The following is a 23,662-nucleotide window of genomic DNA, read 5'->3' on the forward strand; positions in this document are numbered from 1 at the left end:
CTGGCTGCCTCTTACTGTCATTGTTATCTGTTCCTTAGAATATTGCCAATCTTAAAATATTTGGGGAGAACTTTCAGTGTTGAGTATATTATTCAGACTTGCTGTCATAGGCAAGTTCAGTCATAACAATTCCCTTTTCCTGAGCAGAGGGCAGCCTTTCCTTTGGCATCTTTTAAATTCTGCGAACTTTGTGCTTTAACTATAACCTTTTTCTTCTCTAAAGAAAATCTTCATTTGTACAGTCAGCTGGCTAATTCAATCTCCAGCTGAAAAATGATCACGAGATGAGTGTATGTTCCGTAGAATTCAGTGCTGTTTCTCATGGGTTTTAAAAAGCGCCGACAGCTTTAGTTAAACACAGCAGTGGTTTTCAGTATGTGGCTCTTTGTCTCTGTACAGGATTCCTGTGCAGGAGGTCCTGTGAGAAAAAGCTCTATCAAACATTGGAAAAAATGACATTATATTTTAAGATTTTAAGGAACAAAAGGATCTTGCAAGAAATAGCATAAGAGGATGCTTAAACTCTCTGGGTAACCAGGAGAAAGGTAGAACAGCAGTAATGTTAATTTAGAGTATTTGGGGTAAGTCATGATCTTTCTTGAAGATTTTGGTATAAGTCATGTTCTTTATTTTTCTTAAATATCATGTTTTTTTGAATTACCAAACAGGTTACCAAGTACTTTCATAGTCTCATAACATTATTTTGCTACGTCCAATAACTTGCTTGTATTAGTAGTCAGTTAAACCAAATTTTTTAATAAAAAAATAATTAGTATATGTGAATTCTTATCCCTGGAAGCTCCATACTCAGGTAAAGCAAAACATGAGAAAAATAGTTGTCAAATAAGTTGGTATTCCTGTATTTGAAGCACCCAGAAGCATCGTTTCTCTGTAGGTGATAAAATGACATGGGTGGGTTTCCCCACCTACTTTACAAGCCTGCTCTGGATGGAAGGGAGGTTTCTGGAAGTGCCAGTATCCTCATCAGGTATGGTGAGTGCCCACTCCTGGGTGTCCCATGGCCAGCAGGTTGAAGTCCCAGGAGATGACCCACACACCCACATTGCTTGGGACTGGAACCAGTGCCTGTTAAACTGGCTGGGAAGAGATGTGCTGCTTTTAACAGGACAATTCAGGACACCTCTGGTCAGTCTTTAATTTTTTCTTTACATTGAACCACAGAATCACAGAACCATGGAGTGGGTTGGGTTGGAAGGGACCTTAAAGCCCACCCAGTTCTACCTCCTGCCACAGACACCTTCTGCTATCCCAGGGTGCTCCAAGCCCCATTCAACCTGGCCTTGGACACTTCCAGGGGTCCAGGGGCAGCCACAGCTTCTCTGGGCAATCTGTGCCAGGGCCTCCCCACCCTCACAGGGAAGAATTTCTTCCCAATATCCCATCTAACCCTGCCCTCTGTCAGTGTGAAGCCATTCCCCGTTTTCCTGTCACTTCTCTGTCTTCAGGTGGCCTGAGATGAGGGGCATCAGCTTTTAAGAAACCCAGTTCAGATGCTGAGTAAAACCCCACCAGTTCTGAGGTCATTGTCTTCCTTGTCTCACATTTTCAAAGACTTCAGGCACTTCCAGCCCAATGTGTCTGTCAGGGGATTGTAGCAACTCTTGAGATGGGTAGCAGAATAGGATAAGGTGGAATGTTAAAGGAAAGGAGTGGAGCCCTTTTGCAGGTATATCTGGTATTTCATTAAACCTAGGCATGTGATGCTCAGGATAGGATTCTTATATTTTGTTGAAGGTTTTTAAATTTATGTATATTTTTTTGTGGGAGGGAACTGCTTCTGCTCTGTGAAAACTCCAGAGTGCACACTGTTGTTGAAAAGTAAGTTTTAAGGACATGTTGTTTAGAGTGTAAATGTGGAGCTGCTGGTCACAGGCACACAGACTGCCCTAAATTCATAGGTTCATGCAGCACTACTACAAATACTGCTTATAGCATAGTAGTTTAATGAAAGTGCAGTGTATCTTTCTCCCATTTCTAGATATGGTTTAGCAGCCTGACATGATTAATCAATACCATGTGACCACTCAACTCTCTTTGGAAGACCTTCTCAAATCACAAGCAAGTTTAGGGCTCCTGAGATGGTTGATGTAATCAGGTCATGCATCTATAAAACTGGTTTTGTACAATCTGGGTTCAAGCAATTACCCGACCTCTTTGCTCCTTTTTTTTTTTTTTATTTCAGTATAATTGGACAAGGAAATAGTGTGCCCTCAAAATTCCGATCTAGTAGACTGGCTACGATAAACAATCATTAAAAATGGCATGAAAGACTAAATAATTTTAAGCGTATGTAGATATAATTGTAATGGCTGTGCCATGTATTATTCTCAGACTGGAATGAGGCACAGGGACTGACATAACTTTCTCTGAGTGTTCCCTGGATTAAAAATTCTTGCTGTTTGGATTCTGTCATGAAATGGTTGGCATCCCAACAGTTGTGACAAGTGTATGTGTTGGCAAGGAATTAAAAATGGTGGTGCCTCTGAAGTTTAGCAGGAGGTTTCCTGCCTGGGGATGGCAGACAGTTGTAGCTGTTACAAATGCCATTCCCTTGTCTGCGTTGCAGCTCATTTCTGAAACAAAGCAAGCTTGGGTACATGTTCCACTTTGTAATAGGAACTGCTACGTTTGGTTTTCTTTGAGTCTTTTCTGACACTGGAGTCTTCATGTGCCCACTTCTCTTTTTTTTCTTGTTGTTTTGTTAATAAATCAAGTCTGACTACAAGATCTCTCTGCCTGTAAACCACAGTAAGGGCTGCTTGAAAAAGCATGAGCCTCCCAAATTTTTTACCCTCAAGAGGAAATAACTGATCTTTTTGTTTGTCTTTGATCCAGTCTCATCAATGCAATTTTCCTTCTTCAAACAATTGAGCCTGCAGTTCATTATAGTGCAAGACCGGAACCCTCCTATTACCTTATTTTTAGCAACAATTAAATTGAGCCTTAAAATCGCATTTGCAAAAAGAAAGGCCTGCACCGGTCCCAAATCTTAGAACTCAACTCTTGAAATTTGCTCTAAGGCTTCCAAAAGAGGCAGCAGCAGATTGAATCCCAGCACTTTGCTCTCCTGGATGTGAGCATCATTTGGTGGTGTGGCTTGGTGGTATTTGTGGCCAAATGAAGCATACAGTGACCCCACAGAACGATTTGAATTCTGACATCCTCATTTGCAGGGCTTCCACTTGCTCTGATAAAGCACTCTAAATGAGTTTTTACTCCTTTGAAGTGTAGCCCTGTTGTACTTGTGTCTGAGACCTGAGGGTGCTGTGCCTCTTGGGGTGTGGCAGCCCCCTGGACCCGCCTGGACACACTGCCTGTCCTGGGAATCCTTTCTGGCCTCCTCCAGCCTTGAGTTGAGGGTGTGGGGTCAGAGAGCACTAGGATGCCTCAGGTAGGTGCATCTGTGCTGGAGACTCAGTGGAGCTTCTCAGCCTGGGACAGTGAGGAATGCCCACCTGCCAAGCCCCCTCTCAGTAGAAGGGACATGGGGTGCCCTGCTCCTGTGGGGTTGAGCATCTTCCCAGAGCACAGCTTCTGACTATTTATCAGAGCTTATGTACTTCATTAAAACGTAACTTCCCTTCAGCTTGTGGAGCTTAGAAGCTCTTAGAGGCATGACTTAATGGAGAGACAGGTTGTATCTGCTGCAGAGTCAAGGAGGTGCACTGCAGAAGAGAGAAGTCTTTCTGCCAGGTGATTTGTTGGGTTCAAGCATTGCCTCCAGAATTTTTCAAGCAAGAATGTTTATGTGCAGTTGGGACTGACTGACATGATCACTTCTTCTTAGGAAACCTGCCATTAGAGAATGTTGTAGTTTTCCTAAACATGGCTGTTAGAAGTCTAGGAAAAGAAATTCACTACTTAGGCAGGACAGAGGTGAGGAGATTTGAAAGTGTCTGCCTAACTTATGAGAACAATCTCCTGTCACAGTGACTGTGGCAACGCAACTGGAACTTAGAAAGAGGAGCATAGTTTGAAACACTGGGTATTTTACTGTCATTGTACCCGACTGAGATATCCACCTATTATAGGTACTAAAGCTCTCCAAATACCCATATTAAAGTTTGCTGCAAAAATACGGAACCCTCATGTTATTTACGTAGCATGGTGTGCATGGAAACATGGTTAGCATCAGGCAAGCTGAGAGACCCACAGAGAGAAAAAATCTGATTAACGGCACCTAGAAATGGGCAGAGTAAGCCCCTGCAAGGAACCAGACCCCTCAGAATGCAAAACTGCCAGACCAAGAATACAGGCACATGTGGAAGAGCTGTATCTGTGCATGAGCCTGACAAAGGGGATAAAAATGACAAGATGAAGGTAGAGCTTTGTTACGCTTTCACCAGGCAAAATGAAAGAGTGAAATAAAATTGCCAGGAATGAATACACAAACCCTGAAACAGCTGGGAAAAATATTTGAGGAAAATGTACAGGAGGTAGCAGAGGGATACTTTGCTCTAAATCCCAAAAACAAGAAGCAGAGAAGAGGATAGATGCTTGCATTGTGTGGCGGAAAATTCTGGCATGCACATGTACATTAGAGACATAAAAGATCTCCTAATTAGAGACAGGATCATTTGTGGGACATGTGATTCCAGTTTACAGGAGGAATTGCTGAGAAAAAACATCTAACTCTAGAGGAATGAACCAAAGAACAGGAGCAGCTGAACTGTCCAGGGAAAGGAGCAAAATGACAGCCACTTTTGCAGGACATAGCAGAGTCCAGGAGAGAGGGAAGAGAGGGATGAATCTGTGAGCAATGCACAAAAGTGAAGTAAGATTTGGGGATGGTGGGAAGGGAGCCGCGAGGGTTTAGTTCAGCAGTGGGGCTGTGTCTGGCTGAGCAGGCTCTCCCCTCCTCAGCAGGGATGCAGAAGGAAACCACGGGGCAGTGACAGGGCATCGGCGAGGTGGACAAAGCAGCAGGCTGTTCTGGAGCTCAGCATGTCTGAAGGAAAATGGAATCAAAGAGCCAGCCTTTAGGTGTCTCTGGGTTAGCAATCTCTAGTTAGTCACCAAATGTTTGCATGGAGAGCACAACTGTCAAAAGGAAAGTTGGGGTGATGCATTTGCATTTCTGAGAGAGGAGAAGGAGAAGATAAGGTTTGAAAGAGGCACCAGAAAGTCAATCTGTCTGAGCATGACCTGAATGTTACCCCGGTTTTTTGTGTTTCTCTACACCGTTCTCTAAAGAAAAGCCAATTATATTTCACAAGAATAGGGACCTCTCATGTTGTTATTCATCATGTGGCACATGAAACACCAACACTAACTCCGAAACTGTGAGTTAACCTTGTCCTTTCATCACGTATGGTCATCTCATCACTAGGCTGGTGACTGCTCAAAGCTGCCTGAAAGTGGTTGAGCCCCAGACAACTAAACTTTTATACATCAGTACAAAAGCAGCAAAGAAGATGAGAAGGAAAACTGATTGTCCCTGGGGACACAGCATAGTGGTTTGGGTAGTCCTGCTTAGAAAGTCACTTGTGGCTTTTATAATGAGGAACTTAAGGTTTGAATTTTCAGACTTATTAGCGGTACATTTGTTTGTTTTTTATTAACTTAATATACTACGTGCCACATTTTCCTTGGGGTATTGAGTCAAGTGATGGATTCATCCAGTTTAGCTCTAAATGCATGGGCTTCTCTTTTTCATAAAACTTTGAAGAGATTTGGGTCTCAAATTTCCTGAAAGGTTTTATTTTATGCCTGTATATTTTGGTACAGCAGCTAATGTTTTCTATCCTGTTTCCTTTCTGACAATATGTGCTTCTGGCTAATATACAGAGGGAATGTAGTTTTTGTTTGTTCTCTTTCTTGACCCGTGAGAATTAGAGTTGTCTTCTTATATGAGCAGACCGAGTTAAACCACTTGAGTCTACAAAAGAATCACTGGAAGTTTCCAATCCCCTCACTCTCTGCTTCAATGGAAAGAAAAACAGGTTTTAGAAAGTCTGAGAAAGATATGGCTATTAAGCTAATCCAGTATACTTCATCTAGCTGCTAAAAATCTTGACTCTTAACAGTGATTAAATATAATTGCATCAGTAAAGATGGTGTAAAAAAACCCCTGGCTTTCATTAGAAGCTATCTTTAGGAAACCATGATTCCTTGACTTAAAAAGTTCCATGTAACGTTGCTGTTTTATTTTGGGAGTGCTTTGAAGGTTTCCTAAACCCAGGGTTATGTAGAAAGAATAAATAAACCCCAGCAGAACAAATAGACAATTCTGAAGTATTCTTCTATATTTCAGTATATATCTGCAGTGCATGCTATTTATTCAAAAAGAAAATTTGGCATAGAACTGAAAAGTTAGTGGGTAAATATTCAACATCTTAAAGATCTGGTCAAATAGTAAAGATATTTGGAAGTAAAGAACAAATTAACAAACCACCACCTATGTGCCAGATAAAATTGTCATAGGATGGAATGGAAGGACTTCCCGTAATTTAAATTAAAGCTGTTGAATTCTTCCTGTTTGCTACTCTTCAGTTTGGAAGGGAATCTGTTCATTATTTTAAGAGCTGAAAAACAACGTTGCTAAACTTTTCCTCTTATTTTCATTAATGTAAAATCTGAGCTGTGCCAGATCCTTAACACTGCACGATCTTTATAGAGAATTTAAAATTTCTCCAAGTTATGTGATCTGAAAATCTCTTCGTAGACAGTTAGATGTTAAAAAATTCAGCAGTTTTGGTATAACGCAGAACACCACATGCCGCTCTGTATCCTTGGGCTGAACTGGATATTTGCACTTCTGGGTTTGTTTTGTAGATTATGAAAAATTGTGTAAACTGAAAGAGGACTGTAAAACCTCCTACACTGAAATACTGAAAAATAAAAAATAATCTAGCTCTTACATAGCTTTGTCACTGCCAATGTTAAATGTTACTGCAAGTATTTGTTGCAAGAGCCTGAGTTACTGCAAAGACAAAAGTACAACAGTGAGCCTTGTTTACTTAGAGAAATCACATATTCCCAATGTGTTCCAGGGGAATAATCATCCATTTTTTGTGGGTATTCAGGTGAAGCGATAATTCTGAAGCAGAGAATGCTATTGATAATATTTCCACTGGGATACTCAGTAAAAATGTATTTAACTGTTTCCATAAGCAGAGTTTAGGCAAAGTTTTAAGTCCAGATCATGACTGGCCTGCGGTGAGATGCTGAGCTAAATGCTGATGTGTCTTCTCCACATACTTTCTGCTTTTAAGTTACTAGATTTTAAAACCATGAAAGTATGTTGATATTTAGGGCATTTAATGAAAGATTCAAAATGTAGGCATATATAGATAGATATGCATTACACAAAAGAAGATAGTGTGGATGATGAAAAATGAGTCCTTTGTGAATTCATTATTTCTATTCTGTTTAACTATTTGACTCTTATTTTGAGAATCCCAGTGTGGAAAAATATTTTTATAATTTGTATATGGCATTTTGGCCCTCATGCAGTTTTGATTCACAAGTTGAAATCCTGTTTCCATGGAAATCAGCTGAATTGTTGATAAGCTTTGAATTTCTCCCACAAATTAAGGCAACTGGGGAACATCATCTGGGCTAGTTCTGTCCATAATGTCAACCATAGTATTTTCCCTTTTATTCCATGTGAATGGGAGCTGTATTTTGATGATGATTTAAGTCAAGATTCCCAAATGTTACTGCAACAAGTTATCCTGTATCAAGGGAAATGAGGGTATTTGATAGCATCGAGTTACTTTTTGTGTGACAGCCGTTCACGACTTGCCAGCAGGAGCAGCAAATCTGCCCCTGCCCCACACCATAAACACCAGCGATGGGTGGAGTTTTTCTCTGATTAGTTTCAGAACAGCTGAAATAAAAATAAACACTATTTTTTAGGAAGTAAAAAAAAAAAAAAAAAAAAAAAACAAACCTATAATATAAGCTTGATATATAGCTTGAGAGGAGGGGTTTAGGCTAAACTTACTGGAATAGTCAGGAGAAGTGAAACTCCACACACCAGCTCTGTGTGTGCTTAGCTCTAACTCGTAACTGGAAGAGGTGGATGGGGTAGGAATTGGCTGCTATGGGCAGGGTGGGACAGGAATGCCATCGTTTGCTGTTCTCCGAGTGTCTGTCCCAGGCCCATGGATGGGAGGGTGGCGGTGAAAGCAGACACTTCCCTGCACTGAAAATGCCAGGTGATGGACTTAAGCAATATTCACATTCTGCGTGTATTTCTGGCTTTCCTAATCTTTCATCCTGCCATTGAATCCGCAGGGGTGCAAAAATCCACCCACATAGATCCGATGTCAAAATCCTGGCCTTAATTATTTATGGTTTGGTTTGGACAAATTACTGTTCTCTGTGCAATAACCACAGTTGTTACCAGAAATACAGAACAATCTAAACTGTACATATATACATTATATAGATATGAACATTTATTTTTTTAATAAAGATCATACCTTTATTAATGTGTTTTAAGGCTTAACTGAAATTCTCATTTCTCAGGCTTGCCCTGTACTTCTTTTCACCTGACCAGACTGGCCTGGATCTATGGCAATTAATTCTCAGAAAAAATTAGTTCATTATTTTTATAACCTGAAAGCCAGCCTAGAACAAAAAGAACATCCAGTTTTACACACCTTGCACTAAGATCCTACTGGTTTGCAGTTGAACTGTACTAGTTTTTTGCACTAAAGAGGCACCCCCTTTTTTAAATGTCTCTGGGCTCTATTCATGAATCTAACCGTCTCAATTTAGATCATTTTCATCTGCATATAAATAGAAGATGGATCTCTTAGGAAAAAAACCTTTTAAACAGGAACAGTAAATCTCGTGAAACAAAAGGAAAATTTGAATTTTACAGCAAAATCAGGCATGCCAGAGCCACTGCAGAGCTTGGCAATGCCAGCCAGCACTATTCTTTAACTAAGTAAAGAAAACCTGTGAGTTTTATGTGTTTCTCAAAGTCTTTCTTTCCTTCTTTTCAAGTTAGTTTTTCCTGAATTTTTAATAAGTTAATGCTGATACAATTGCTGACATAATGCTTACAAATAGGTTCCCAGCAGTTAAGTATTGCTTTAAATTTGGATTTTTGTCTTTTGTTTTTTCCTTGCTAGACTGTGTATAAAAATATACTCTCTTCAGAAGTTTGTAGTTAGGACATGGCAGGCCTGGTCGTTTCACTTTTAGCATGTTCTCAGTTGGAAGGCAACTGAAAATCAGCAGAAGCTCACAGGTAATTCCTGTGCCTGCATAGAGTTGTTTAAAACAGATTTGTTTGAAGTTAAAAATCTGTACCCTATTCTTCAATGGGGTGCCAGCCAGGTGCTCTAAAACATGTTCCTAATTATTTGCTTTTGATATGATGAGAGAGTAGCACTAGTTTTGATTTTCAAGTTCACGTATGCTTTTGCATCTGAGATTTCCGTGGAGTGTGTTATGGATATGGATTGCAGCCCCAGTCTCAGTGTCTGAAGCAATTCCTAGAGTCACAGGAAATATTTGTTTTGCACATGTTATTTTTGAGGAAGACCAAATGGCAATAAAAGTATTCCAGAATAGAAAAAAACTTTCTAGTAAAAATCACGTTTGTGTCAGTGACCTATCTGAAAATGCTAGAACCTCAAAAGGCACAGCATATCTGTCTCACCAGAAATAGTACACTTGCTTTTCACTAGAAAGTATTTGCAGTTTTCAAAAATGAAATACAGCATTAGCATTTTTCCAGGTTATTAAATAATGCAAAAGACCTTTTCTAGTTTGGTACAGTTCGTATTTCCAAGTCATGGTTGTGTCGGGTGCTTCTTCAAAAATAATATTCTCAAGCTGTCGGAAGTGCACGTTCCAGAGCTTTGGTTCTGTGCAGTTGGTGTTGGAATGAATTGTTTCCTAAGCCTGAACTAAACCTCTTGAGGGGTTCCTCTGTCTCCTCCTGATTGAGAGGAATTGTAAGGTAAGGCTGAGGGTCCACTTAAGGCTTTTAGTGATGAGAAGCCAGTTTCACAACAGGGAAGAATTTTACTTTTAATATATTTGTACAATTTTTTTTCCCTGCAGAATTACCAGATTCTATCATGGATTGTATGGATATTACAATTTTTTTTAAAGATCGTGAGCCAAAGTTTAAAAATCACTCGTCATTCTGGAAATGACAGTGTTGGAGAGCCAATCTAGAAAACTTGCTGATAGCCCTGGCAAAGGTTTCAAATTATTCAGCTCTGTGCAGGAGATCTACCTATTAAACTATCTTGGGTTGGGATACAAAAGCCCAAACTTACCACCTTTCAATCTTTGACCTACTTCGATTTTTATAAGAAATTGCTATAAGTATGTACTTCCCAATTAATACACAGTGATAGCTGATAGTTTCCCACAGTAAAAAATTGTCTGCACACAGATATCTATACGGGGAGCAAGGGGGATGTGATACAAAGAAGTGTGTTTCATCTTTCAAGCTACAAGTCGATTGTGGCTTTTCAAAATCTGCAGATTTTCTCTCTAAATTAATCTTCCAGTGTCTTTTGTTGGTGTCTTTCAAGTTCTATTGGCTTCCAGCTAGAATGCTAATGATAAAGCATCAGAATTGCACCCTTTTAAAAGACGAAAAGCAGGGTAGGCATCTGTAATAGTAGTGTAATGACACCAAATCTGCATGTAGAGTTTAGAATTATTTGCCTAAATGCTCATTCATTGGCACACGGACATTTTCTTCAGTGCTTTATCTACATATGATGTTTTGCAGCACCAGTCTGGCATCATTAGGCATCTACCCACCAGCATTTTAAAGATTTTTCCACAGAGCCATAAAATTGCACCTTCCTCGTTGAATCTAAAATCCAGCCCACCTGTAATAACAGAGCAGTGGAACATTATGGATCTCTCCTGGATGTCTGCAGTGCAGTGAGCTGGGGTGGCTTGCCTTCACAATGAAATAAAGGTCATGTCCTAATGCTATGCCTTCCTGTTTAAAATGAATGGCTTGTAAATGTTTATCTCAACTAGAAGTGAGAACGTGGTCTACGTCTGTGCTCTCCAATTCCCCCTTGGAGAAGCTGTGCAGCGAAACAGCTGCATATCCCTTCACGTCCTTCTCTTGCTGTTAAACATTTACATCTCTGGCTTCAGCTCTTTGCCAGGTTTCCCCCTGCTCATGTTTGGATTCCTGGTTGAAGCTTGCAGTAGTGTTGTCTGGATTTATAGTGGGTTACACTGTTTTCTCCAGGAAAGAGCAAGCTAAAGGGAGCAGAAGGACTGACAGTCCACACACAGTGTCATGCAGTGTAGAGTTTCTTTGTGTTCTGCCAATAGGTATTGCAGTGTAAAATGTCTGAAGGCTAGTTGGGGCTACTTCTCTAGAGAGAGGACCAAAGTATACAGTATACTGGCTTTCATTTTGCTGATTTTGGACAGTCAGGGCTGCTTTCCATTTCCTACAATGTTCCAATATAACCAAGTCACATGTGCTCAGTAATGGAGGCTTCTGAGACCTGGGGCTTCTGTAAAAAAGGAAAAGAGCAAAGTAGTATTTATACAATATAATATTTTGATTCACTAATGAGCTGTGAGATGGGTGTTATCATGAACTACTGTGCAGCAAGAAAGGTTCTTAAAACACATATCAGCTTACTCCATCTCCAAATCATTGCAGATAACACAGTGTTTAGTTTCTAATTAGACTTGTGTTGTGCTAATTCTCATGAGCAGTGCAAGTGATTGACGTGCTGCATTTTAGTGGCAAGTAGCAGAGCAGCTGAGTGGAGCTCAGAGCTGAAGCCAGCATCCTGCTGCTGAGGAAAGCACGCTGCTCCCAGAGACTGATTTGCAGGATGAACACATGCTGATTGGTGTGGCCTTGGTCTGAGGGGAAGGAGGAAATAAAGGCACATAGTCTTCAATTAGACCAATGATACTCTAGTCCTAAAAGGATTAGGAAAGAAATGTCTAAATGAAAATAAAAGCCCATTGTGTAATAGTTTACAAATCATGTATTTACCTTGGATAGTTTTTTGCACTGTTTCTTAGGAGAGGATGGACATAATTCTTTTTCCATGCCTCAGTCCCCTGTATTTAAAATACAGATAGGTCATTCTAAGTGCTAGTTTCTGTACATGTAAATAATAAGTGTAACCCTCAAGGCAGAGCCTTGTGAACTGTTCCTTGATGGAAAACACCAGAGCAGCATAGGCATTTTATGTAACTAAAATTGTTTCAGAATTGTTTTTGCCAGCACTTTTCTTTGTGGCCAGCTCAAGTCAGTATGTTTGGTAGTGCAGTTCCACTGTGGAAATAAAAATAGCAATATGGATTTGATACAGACAGTCTCATTGAGCTAGATTGGGTTACTGTAAGGAATATCTCCTAGTTTAAACCCTCTAATCAGGTTTAAATCCCTTCAGTCAAATTCTTAATGTAAAGTTTGGCTTTTTCAAATCATAATCGTTGCATTCAGCACTAACAAAGGCTGTGCCCGTGACTCTTGGATATCATTCATGTAGCATTTCATTTTTTCACAGCCTCTAAAGCCCCTGTGAGGCCAAGCAGGGCTGTTCCTCTGCTTTAGGGCCTTTTTGGGCCCCCCATACATGTGTTAAAGGAGAGGGGCTGGATAAGGAGTGGCATTTTCTCAGGATGATCAAGCTGTGGCTTGCTGCAAATCCCATCTGCCCTCTCCACATGCAGCATTAGAGGCCCTTCCTGGAACAAGCTCCTCGGGGATTTACCTGCATGAGGTTGCCGGTACGGGGTCACTGGAAAGGCAGATGGGACACATGATGACAGACTTGGACCAGTTGCATTTGGCAGAGAACAGACCTGTGGAGTAGGATAGTGACTTTATGGGTCAAAATTTCTATTTAAATGGTATTCCTTGTGGATCTCATCCCCCAGTCAAATATCAAATATTGTAGTACAAATAGCAGTGGTACCATGCAGGGGTTGAATTTTCAGAATTGCCAGGTGGGCACTGCAGGCTGCAAAGAGTGTTTGTGCAAACCATAGAACAGATAAAGGTATTTACTCCTGTCTGTGTGCTTCAGCTTGCTAGGGATACTTTTTTGCAGGCTGTGTAAATAAAGGTCAGATTTTGCTTTGTCAGTTGACATTGGGGTGAATTAAAGTAGACTTGAGAGCCACAACAATATCCCAGGTAATAAAATTTAATCTTTAAGTAAGAATGATACATTTGTCTTCTGCTTGAGAAAGAAAGGTGTAGGGCAACCCAAACTTCTTATTCTGTTTTGTCTCTCTCAGAAAATGCAAAAAGAAGGCTCTGGACTTTGCGAGAGCTTCAGGAAACTTGGGGAGAAAAATCATGTGGTATAAACATTCATTTGACCTAATTATGGGCAGCATGTTTTAAGTATATGAACTTGTAAAGTGCTCGTGCTTTGTAATACTGAATAAAAATGTTCTGCTACTTGTTGTGAAGATGAAACTTGTCTTGGACTTCACTGGCAGTGAAACCAGGTTTGCTACAGATCTGTGTTGCAGATTAGGTCGTTTACTCATATTTCAGCTACATTTTTTCCAGTTTCTCTTCCTCCACTGCTCTGTAAAAGTTGTGCAGCTGCCTGGAGGGCCATAGGCATTAAAAAGGCTTGAAGCACTAAAAGAAGAAATGTTGGGTCCTTTTTCTTAGTCAAACAGTTTTTTGTATGCCAAGTACAGTATTTTATGCTGTCCAAGGAAATGGATATCATTTGCAACACTTTAACACAAAAGCCATTACAGCTCTCCTTGAAGCCAGTGACAAAATTCCACTTGCTTTCAGTGGCAATTTGCAAGCAACACCTGATGCAGTTTCTGTCAGAGCAGGAGAAAGCTGAGAGTCCGCAGTATCATGCAGATTTAAAATGAAAGAACTTGGTGCCATATCATTTGCACATTTCAAGAGAAACTGTCTTGGTTTTGGAGGAAGAATCCCATAAACTTGTTACCCAGGCACTTGCAAGTCATCCAGAGAAAGAGTCCAGAGAAAGAAGTGTGCAACTGCGCTCCAGCCTAGTACTGTTTTGTTTGAGTGTGTATCAGAGCGTGGGGAAGGAGGGACCACCTTCTTGTCCTGGGTGTTCCCTTCAATCTGGAAGGTGAAATGTCAGCTGCTGTTTGAATGTGTAGTAATCACCAGTAAATCTCAAACTCTAAAATACTTGCTTGTGCAAAGCAGAGATTGAAATGGAAGAACTCCAAGGAAGACATCTCTTTTTTTAAAGCGTTTTCCCCTGGGCTTTCCCCTCCACGGGCCAGCAGAAATTTGGCTACCCCAGAGTTGTTCCCTGTGCACCTGCTGCTCACTGTGCCTGAGCAGCCCTGAAAAGGGGAACCCAGAACTGGGCTGTGTGTGAAGGGAAACGTGTGGGTAAATGTACCTTCCAGACACCCGCATCAGCAGCATGGCAGCAAAAAGAAATGTCTCGTGTTCCCTCCGCGTGAGATCGGCCTTAAAATTCTCCAGAACAATGAGGCTTCACTGCAGCTGTGGAGAGCCTGGGGCCTTGTCAGGCATTCTTGCATTTCTCAGCTTATTCTTGTTGCACCTTGATAGAGATAAGACTAATTATTAGATCCTCAGCTTTAGACTCCCTGCAGTTACTCAGTGCACAGAGTTTACTTTATCTATCATTTTCCACTCTAGCCTTACAGTTTACTTTAGGGAGATTATATACTTGCAGCTACTGGCCTACCAGGAAAGGACATGATTTTGAGCTCCATGGGATGTTACTGATCTGTAAATCATTTAATCTCTTCCAAATAGTGGCCGCTCTGTCATTTTTCACAATATACCTTGCCTTAATATTGGAAAACAATCAGTAATTTGGGTGATCAGGTTCAGCAACCTTCAGAGGGACCCAAAATCTTTAGAAATTGGTGTTAGGGAAGATTGTATCTTCTGAAGTCACATTGCCCCAAGTTTTGAAAATGTCAGGCCTGCATCAATATTCATAAGAGACCCAAGCTCAGTGATATTTAATGAAAGAATACCTTCATGGAAAGTACTTTACATGAATAGTAGATGCATTTTAGAACCTGTTTGAAATGGATATGTAGAGCTTTATGTTCTCACAAAGGCAAAAACTTAGCAAACAGAAGTGTTTGAAGCATGTGGATCTTTTGCTACTGGATTTGGATTTTAATTAGACCTCTGTGTTGCTGTCTGACCTGTGATGAGGTGACACATCAATCTGCCGTGCAGTCATCAGGACAGAATGGTGAGAAGAGGCAGAGACCTGGAGAACCAGGGGTTAGAGGAGACTTGGACTCGTGCCTGATATGGCCCGTGGCAGTGTCTGGTTGGTGGGGCTGCCTGGAGTTTTGAAAGACGAGCAGAATCAAGGAAAATAGCAAAGAAGGAGAAATGAAGTGTACTCTGGGCATTCTGTAACATTTCTGTTCTCACCCAGCTCTACGAGAAGTTGCAATAGATGTGTACTTATGTCGATTAATCTTCATGTTAATGTCAGTGAACCAACTCTTCCATAAAGGTAGAAGACATTTTCTTACTGGCCTCGAGAGAAAACAATTCTCTGGTGTTTGTTGTGATGAATTTACAGGTATTTCACAGGGCAATTTTCCCAAATTCTCTGCTTGTATGAACTGGTACAGCATCACTTTACTCAATGCAAGCTTATCCCAGTTTTTGTGGCAGGTGATCTGGCCTTGGTGAGCAACAAATCATTTGCCCCCAGTTCCTGAGTAACCAAGAGATGGAAAGTTTTCATTAGGTTTGGATTGTAGCTTTCCTATAACGTGCACACTCCAGGTGAGTTGGCCTAAGCCAGTGAGGCGTCTGTGTATGCAGATGTTGTACCCCAGCTAAAACACATTTCTGGTTCAACTGAAGAAGGGTAGCAGGAGAAGGGTTGGCAAAGTAGTCACTAAATCCAGCAAAGCTTCAAGCACTGCCAGTAGTCTTGAGGGCAGTTCAGTTCAGGAGGTTCCAAACAACTGCTGAAGGAACAGTGCAAATATTTTCCATCCTTTCCTATGAAGTGACATGGTTTGTTTGCTGTTGCTTGTTTATCTGTTCTGCACGGTATGTCACATTTATCAGTCAAATAGATTGTAGGGGGTAACAGTAATGATGATGTTTTGACTTTTGCTGTGTTTTTTCTGTGTTTTCTGACTAAATTCATACTCAGATGGCTTCTTCTTCTGCTGTTCCAGCATATCTGTCTCAGGCTGCCGCTAAAAAGAAGAAGCAGTAATCTGGCAAAATGAACTCAGAACACAAAAAGAGGAGCCACTGGAGACTAATCTGCAAGGTGTTCAGGTATTTGGACTTTCATATGGTACAGTAATTGGTGCATACATGTGGTGTGCTCTGCAGTTCTTGTTCTTGTTAACTCACAAAAAGTGGCTGAGAAAATGAGGTAAATAAAAAAGTATGTGAAGGATGAAAGTTGTTTAGTCAGAATGCCTCCATGGAACTTAAAGATGGAGCCAGGTTTGGAAAGGTAGAGTTGCAGCTCCAAGGTCAACATGTTGATGCTGCTGTCCATCACATCTGTTAGCCAGATCAGATTTTACCATCTGTTTCTGCCCAGAGCACCGATGGCCATCTGAGAAGTGGTGGAGAAAAAGGACCCTTCTCTGACATCCGCTGGAGCAAAGCAAACAGCCCCTCCTCTGCTGATAGGCTAAGGCACTGTAACACTCCTGGTGACCTCAGGAATTAGGTCCTGGGCTAGGCCGACAGTGAGGAAGAAATTAATTTTGGTTCCCATAGGTGCCAGAGGTCCTGTGTCACTTGCCAGGCCTCAAGGATTTTTGGCAGCTTTAGGTTGTATATATGTCCTGGATACAGCTGAAAGAAAATAAGCTGGATACAGCTGAAAGAAAATAAGGCATTTACAGTTCTTCTCAGTGCAGAAATGAGACTTTCTAGTTGGAAAGCAAGAACAATCTAGAGAAATGTTGTAATTTTCTAGATAATAGGAAAATGGATTTTTGTTTTATGAATACATACAGGAGAAAGTAGCACAGCTCTGTTGAGTTGTTCCATGTCTCTGAAGCAAGGAGAACACTTGTGTGATTCCTTTTCCATGCTCCATGTGAGCAGGTGATGACAGACAGGCTATGGATGTGCAATGTGATGGCTTAATGGCAGCAAGTAATTACATACAAGTTTGTATGATGATGTAAGTGCAGAGGTTGGCTATACACGGCTTTGTAGCTGATTAATTAGGGGAAGCAAATGAGCTGCTAATGGGAGTAAAGGTAAGAGTTGTGCTTGCAGAGTGCACCAGTACCAAGGTGCATTCAGAAAAAGCATTTTATTTGTACAGTCATTGCAGTCTTATGTTATCTCATTGCAATGATTAAGCTGTTATAATTAACTGTTGCTCATAATTAAGTATTTTAAACAATTCCACAAAAGCAAAGGTACCTCCTAAGGGTATATATTTAATGGTTATATCACTGATATGTGAAAAATCACTCTTGTTGAATGTTACGTCATATGTGACTGAAAAGCAGATGCAAGTAAACAGCAAAGTCATTCTGGATATCATTTTAATTCCTGAACTACACACTCTATCAGCTTGCAGATATTTATTCATGTTGGTATTTTTTATGTGTGTATTCCCGTGGTTTTGGCAGTGTGTTCATAGACACTGTTGAGGTACTCTTTCAGATTCTGCTACCAAACTGCTTCTGGGACTTCATGCAGTTCTCTTCATCTGAGAGAACCTCAGATAAGTTACATGGAAAATTCATAGTAAATCCCAGAGCACCAGATTTTGCTGCACATAATGCAGATGTAACACATGGGACCAGTGAATGATGGTGTAGTATTATTAGTACTTTTCCTTTCAGTATTTTGTCTTTTCTTTTTTTTTTTAATTTTTTTTTTCAACATTGGGCCCTCAATGCAAGTAGTTGCTTGCTGTGGCATCCCAAATAAGTAAAGTCAATGGTGAAAATTCTTAGTTTTTTGCCAAGTGTTTTAGAGCCTTGAGCCAGCTCATTAGCCTTCAGAAACATCCTCAGTCTCACTTTAGAAGAAACATTCTCAGTCTCACTTTAGAACTAGAGTATTCTCTGCAAGAACAGGAAACTGCTGTCACAATCTCCTAATGTAGATTAAGGAAAAGTTTCTATTCAACTTTGAAGAGTGATACTGTTTTCTTGCAAGAAGATTAATTGTATCTAAATAATTTAAACTTTTTATCCTTTTGAAAATAAGTACGCTTGAGATTAAAAAAATGTTTTACCATTCAGTTATGCAGTTCCTTCAAAAGAGTTATCACTTAAAGACAGGAGAAACAAGCCTTACACAAGTCTTATTGATGATAGGAGGAATAGTACCTGAGAACATTCTGTAAGCTGAAATTATGGACTCGTTCTGTACCCAAAGGTGGTGGTCAAAGCAAACATCCAGTATTTTAGATGAGAATTACTGACCTTCCTTAATGTTCTGAAAACTCATCATTATGGGGAAGATAGAATTTGAATTTCAGATTGTGATCATTCCTCAAAATAACAAAACTCTAAAAGTCAGATTTTCCTCTGAGAAATTTCAGACTGTATAAGATTTGGGTAACTATGAGTAACAAGCTGTTTTAGAAAGGAAATTTTTTTCCTTCTTTGGGGAAAAAATGTGCTTAATGCTTTTTGCAAACATTTCATGTTTCTGCCACTATCCTGATACACCATTTTCTAAACAAATTACAGATACAACAAAGCTACTTACAAGTGTTGCTATGTTTGAGAGATGCAGATTTTAATTTGGTTCTGTTTTCATGGAAGGAGTGCTTCCATTTCACAAATTTTGTGTCATTTTGGGACCTGAGAAACTTGAAATCAATATTTTATCACAGTCAGTATTTCTAGAAGATGATGGTGGATTAAAAGGTACTTCTCCTAATTATAAAACTTTGCAAAACTCTCAAACTCTCATGGTCTTTCTCATTCCAAAACACTCTGCATTGAGCACAGGAAGAATTAGTATCAAATAACTAATAGAGCATGTGATTTTTGCTGGGTCTGGTAACCAAGGCAATGGTTCCAGACAGTGCAGAAGGGTCAGTTCCTTGTTTGGAACTTTGGGTCTGCACTGAGTGGTGATCATGATGTCCGGGTGCTGTTTAGTTAGTGGGGAGGTCTGGATGCCTTTATTTCAAAACCATGGCTTTGCACCTACTACACAGCCCAGACATGAGCAGTTCCTGATGCAAAATGAAGACTAGGGAGGAGTGGTTAGGTGAATGTCAGCTGTAAAAATCTAAATTCAGTGATGACACTAAGAAGGGAAAAAAACTTAAGGACAGCTTTAATTTCTAAAGTTCCTGAACTTGTGGTCTGTACGTTTGGTTTCCCTGATAATGTCCAAAAACATGATTTGGGGTTTTTTCTTCTCCTTTTATTTTTCTTTTCTGGAGGCAGGGCATTCATTGGACCTAAGTAGCATTTATTGACAAGTAATACGGAGAGGGAAGAGAGTTTCAGATATGAATTAAGTCTGAGTTATAGTGAGTCATAACTGACAACAGAACACCCAAGAAGAGCCATGAGACAGGATGAGATGAAGTGAGACAAGCCATGAAAGAAGGGACAGATTTATGAGTTATTGGCCTACAGGTGGGATGAGAAGATATGAGTGGAGAATGAGATCATCAGGCAGAAGTCTGGTAGGGGAAAAGGAGGGGGTTCTCAGGACACATCCTGGTAGCCTCCTGTGCATACTGGGAGGATTGATTTAAGACACAGGAAAATCAGTGTTAAAAATTATACAACGATGGGTTAGATACCAAACCTCAGAGGGGCTAGATTTTTCTCTCCCTACACTTAGAAAAACAAAGACACAACACTTAGGATGACCCTGAGCTTGCAACAGTACACGGAGACCACACACTCCAAGGGTTATCTCACCTGGTTAAATCCTATCAGCCTGCTTTCAGTGCTGGTAGTGCAGGGCACTTTTCAGCAGTTCAAGAAAACTGTTGTATTGCTTAGAATAAAGACAGGAGGCAAAATTTTCACCTTCAATCTAAACAATTCAACAGTTTTCTTAAAACATTAAGATTTGCTTTTCATTCCTGAAACTGAAAGCATGTTTCCAAATAACTACATCCTTCGTACTGGGCTGCAGCCAAGGCACTGTGTATGAGTTATAATTGGTGGAACTGATTGCCAAGTGTGTTTGGGTGAAATTTCAGCTGGCAAAATTATAATCCATTTCAAGATTCAGTATCTTAAAATTCTCACCTGAAAGATGAAAATAAGACCTTGGCTGCTCACAAGGGCCTGTACAGATCTGTGAAGTTTTTGTGTTACTGTAGTCATGGCCCCTGCCCCTTTTCTAGTTTTGTTCTTGTATTCTGTACAGAGAGATGAGGAAAATCTGTTTGGAGAAATGCACTGAAATCTGTTCTTTATCTGAATCTGCAGAATCAGTTGGCATCCTCTTGAAAAAAACTTTCCTGGTGGAATTTCTTCTTACACCTGATTCTGATACGAATAGATAGGAGTGGGGAAGAGGCAGATGTGTGTTTCTCACAGATTCAATTATTTTTGCTCCGTGATTTAGCTAAGAATACTAAGGACTCATATGTGCAGGTGGAGAGATTGAATTAAAAGTCATTAAACTGGGTAATGGATTGGTAGAACTTGAGGTGATCAGTAGAGCAGTTTTGATTTGGTTGGATGTATGAAATTTAATTTGGACTATAAAGGTGAACTGCATTAAAAATTCACAAAATCTCTATTATTCTTTAACTATATTTGGAGCTATTTAGTTTTGTGTGGAACTGAAAAAATGGGTAGTTTTTTCCTTAAAACAGTAAAGTTAAAAAATTGTGAAACTTTTTTGCTCGGTTTGAGCCAGTGGGCTAAAACAGGATTTGGTTAAGCCTCAGTGTGTAATATTGTATATTTTGTTTAACTGTTGCTGATCACTTGCTCCACAGCAGTGTGCACGGAGTCAGAGCTCCCTTCAGGAAGGGCTGGAACATCTGAGCTTAGTGCTGGGACTCGTCCTGCAGCCGAAGGACTTTCCAGCTGCTCAGACTGGCACCTGTCCTCAGCCCTGTCCAAACCCAAATGCCTAAGGAAGTGTGTAAGGACAAGGAAATTGTAGATCATATTTCAGCTAAGTGATCTCTTGGTGCTCCCCCACCCCAGAGAAACATGCAGCCAGGCATAGTTTATTTCTCATTAGCAACTGAAGTGGATTTCTGTTCTGTAAACTTTCCCGACCTCCCTCTGAGCCTTGCAGCCTCCCTCGCAAGGAGTCCAACAGCATAACACACCTGTTGTGAAAGAGCCAGTTCATTTTTGTTTGTTTTGAAACTACCTCGTGCTAGTTGGAGGTGGAAGAATGCCTTATAGAGTCCAACAGTGAAACTGGAAAAGAATTTTTAAGATTGTATTTTTGAAATGTAATTGATGTTTAGGCATTATGTAAGTGTGGTGGGTAGAGCACAGTTAAGTAATCCAGGACCGGGTTGCCTTGTGAGTGGAATAACCAGTAACCTAAAGGGTCTGTGCTTCAAGAGAAGTTAAGTCTTAGCAGCCATATCAGTTTTAAGCGTGGGCATATTTGGTAATAGCAGAAAAACCCCAATGGGTTCCAGTTGATGAAGCATTTGAGCATGCATTTAACTGCTCTGCGCATTTCAGTCTGAGCTGTGCTGGGCTACGGAGTCTGGGTGTTACTCTGGAAGTACCTCTCTGTAAAATTTGATCCTGTTGCAGCACTTACAGTGGGGTTTTTTTGTTTGCTGGATAAACACCGTAGGCTTTTGACTTTGCTATCCTGTGTTGGATAGTGTTTGTTTTGTGTAGAGCCCTGATTCTAACTAGGAGCTTATTGACATCAACGTGTTCTAGGATGTTTCTGCTTGCCAGTGATAAAAGGCGTGAATGGTAGAGAGAAGTAATGGGAAGAGAGAGGTTAAAGGTGCATGAGGAACCCTGACATCTATGGAAGATAGGAAGAACATAGATCATCACTCTGTTACATATTGAGACACAAGATCTCCTTAGGATGGGCTAATAAATACTTCAGTAACTTCAGCTGCCTGAGCTGCTGTGTCTGTAGACATGATTTCCCCTTCGTAGCACCTTCTGTGAAATAAAAACACAGTAAGAGCTTCAAATGGAAAACAGTGGAAAGAGAAAAGTATTAAAATTACAATTTGCTCACCAGGTTTTGTAGACTAATAAGATTATTCCTGCAAAACAAAATGACCAGCCAAACAAACATACAAAATCATGACAATTGAGAGACTGATTTTAACTAAATCGCCATAGAGTCTTGCTGTCTGTGGGAATTTTTCCTTACTAGATTTCATTTTGAGAAGGTTTCTTAATGCAAATGGACTTTGCAAATCTTAGTCCACTGAAACTTAAAAATCAAATCTTCTCTTTTGGCAAAATATAAGAAATATAATGCATGACATTACATTACATAACAGTGTTATTCCAAAATGAGTAGAGTTCCAGGTTAAAATTCAAGACAAGCTGGTATAATACCATATTTGATCCACACATATCCTAAATTCCTTATGCAAAGACAAAGCTTGGGAGAAGACAAAATACCTTCTTTTTTGTATGACATAATGGGGCACTGAAAGATTAGGGTCACAATGTTAAAAATTCTGAAGTCCTATTTAGATTGCAGGACAGAAGACTGGACTTTGAAAAATGCTTAGCTCTATTGGCCCTGAGCTATTCCAAATATCTGATCATAAGAACTGGAGCAGGAACAGGTTGATGCTGTGCTCACTTGGAAATCTGACACCAGTGGTGTCACTAGCAGCAGAAAATAGAGAAGCTGTTTGGAACATCTGTTTCAGTGCAGGAAATAAATGTGGATGCTGACATTTAACCCAGTGTCTAAACAAAACACCTTTCTGGGTTTTCATAAGTATTCTTCATAGGCAGAGGGTAAGGGGGAAGGAAACAGAACAAATGAAAAGTCATCATTAGGGTGGAGAGGAATGAGGGCGGCAGGATAGCAGGTGTAGGAAGAAAATGTCATGGACATTGATGTCAGGGAAAGATGCAACCCATCAAAAGCCATGCCAAAACTAGCAAAAGAAGATGCTGGAAGAGGTAAAAAATGGGAATTATTTTTCCCACAGGTGTTGCTGTTGAGCAGAAATTGGAAGGAAACTGTGGGGGCCAATAGATTAAGAACATAGTCCTACTCATCATCACAGGAAACCATAAACCTCAGCACTGTGGGACAGGAGTGACCAGCAATGACTAGCTTTACTGCCTTAGGAGCATCCCCATTAGCTGTATTTTTCAGATAAGGTAAGAAATCAGTTAATTTCTGAATTGAATTGGGAAAATACTGTTTATAATCAAACTAAATGCAGCCTAAGGAAAAAGCCTGAATATAAACTTCTAAAATCAGTGACTTTATACATCTTCCAGAGGCCATATATGTCAAGCGTACACCCGTCTTTCAGACTGATACAGTAGAAGTGTGTTAACACAGAATACTGATGTAATTCTCTCTGTTCATTTTCTTTCTTGAAGATGTTTGCTGCATTTCAGACAGGTTAAAATGGAGTGTTTTTCTGACTCTTGGGACTGACATTCAGCTTGCCTATTATGTCTTATTAAAGGCTCTGTCAGGTTTGAAAATCAGAAATGTTCAAATAAAAACAGTGTCTGGAGAGAGAGGCACAATATGCTTCTGTTTTCCAGCCTGTTAATAAGTGAG

This window comes from Coloeus monedula (genome assembly GCF_965178545.1).
Source record: "Coloeus monedula genome assembly, chromosome: 4".
NCBI classification, from domain to species: Eukaryota; Metazoa; Chordata; class Aves; order Passeriformes; family Corvidae; genus Coloeus; species Coloeus monedula.